At 35.9% G+C, this 1,260-nt stretch overlaps 1 non-coding gene across 1 annotated transcript; it reads left to right on the top strand.

Annotated features, from left to right (window-relative positions):
* Positions 1–903: 903 nt before the first annotated feature.
* Positions 904–1,009, top strand: LOC123238341. The gene has a single exon (XR_006505540.1). It is a non-coding gene; the product is annotated as a U6 spliceosomal RNA (small nuclear RNA).
* Positions 1,010–1,260: the final 251 nt, after the last annotated feature.

The raw sequence follows: 1,260 nt of genomic DNA, 5'->3' as shown, positions 1-1,260 counted from the left end.
TCTTCTGCCTTAGAACCAATGCACAGTATTGATTCTAAGATGGAAGGTAAGGGTTAAAAAAAAAAGATACAGTCACTTATTTTTAAAAATAATTTTTGTTGATATATTTTGTTTTTACAGGGTCAAAATTTCTTTCTTTCCCTCTTAAGAGAACTATCCCATATAGCAAGTAATTGTTTTAGAGAAAGAAAAAAGAAAAAATACAACAAAATTGATCAATACACTGAAAAAAATCGGAAAATGCATGCATTGTTCCACACCCATGGATCTTCCACCTCTGCAAAGAAGGGAGAAGGAATTTCTTGGGTGAGCCATCTCTCAGTTACTCCTCAATGAGCATCAGTTCTCTATTCTAGCTCTCTCAGAAACCTCCAATCATTTACTCAAGGAGACACAGGAATTAAAAAGTTTCACCCACACAAATGAGAGACAAGAGCTCTGTTAGCTGCTTTGTCAATTGTTCTTTTGACCTTCTATGGCAGTTATAATGTTCAGCTAAGATGTTCTCTTCAAAGTCACCTACAACTCAGTCTACTACCTACTGGAGCTCATGATTGGTAAGCCTCTTGCCTACAAAGAGAACTAGATTTCCTCAGTTGACATTCAGAACCGACAACTGATCAGACACTCAGAGTTGTAAGGGAATTTCATGGCTATCTAGTCCAACCCCTTCATTTTTACTACATGTCATGAAAACCAATCTTAGAAGAAGTTCCAGGATTACACAGCCAGTGTCTGAGGCAGTTTCTGAATTCGTATCTTCATAATTCTAAGCTTAGTTTTATGCCGTACTGTGCCATCTAGCTCTATTCCCTCTCTTTTTAAAAATTATTTTTTATCCCATTAAACATTTCTCAATTACATATAAAACAATTTTTAATAATCATAAAATATTTGAATTCCATGCTTGCTTTGGCAGCATATATACTAAAATGGAATGATCCAGAGAAGATTAGCATGACCCCTACACAAGGATGATACACAAATTGGTGAATTATTCCATATTTAAAGAAAAAAGTTGTTTCAGATTCTCTCCCTTCTTCCCTCTTCTCTCCCTTTCTTGAGAAGGCAAGCAGTTTGATATTGATGATATAATGAAATCGTGCAAAATATATTTCCATATTAGATTTGCAGTGTTCACATGGAAGTTACAATAGCATCATCATTCCAGCAGGGGGAGCTCTGTCATTGCTTCTTTAGTGGAAAACTCTAGTATTGCCCATTTCACTGTAATCCAGCCAACAAACACAGAGAACAGGG

The sequence above is a fragment of the Gracilinanus agilis genome, chromosome 2, assembly GCF_016433145.1.
Source record: "Gracilinanus agilis isolate LMUSP501 chromosome 2, AgileGrace, whole genome shotgun sequence".
Classification (NCBI taxonomy): domain Eukaryota; kingdom Metazoa; phylum Chordata; class Mammalia; order Didelphimorphia; family Didelphidae; genus Gracilinanus; species Gracilinanus agilis.
The sequence above is the reverse complement of the archived record's forward strand: the minus strand, read 5'-3'. Positions and strand labels throughout refer to the sequence as shown.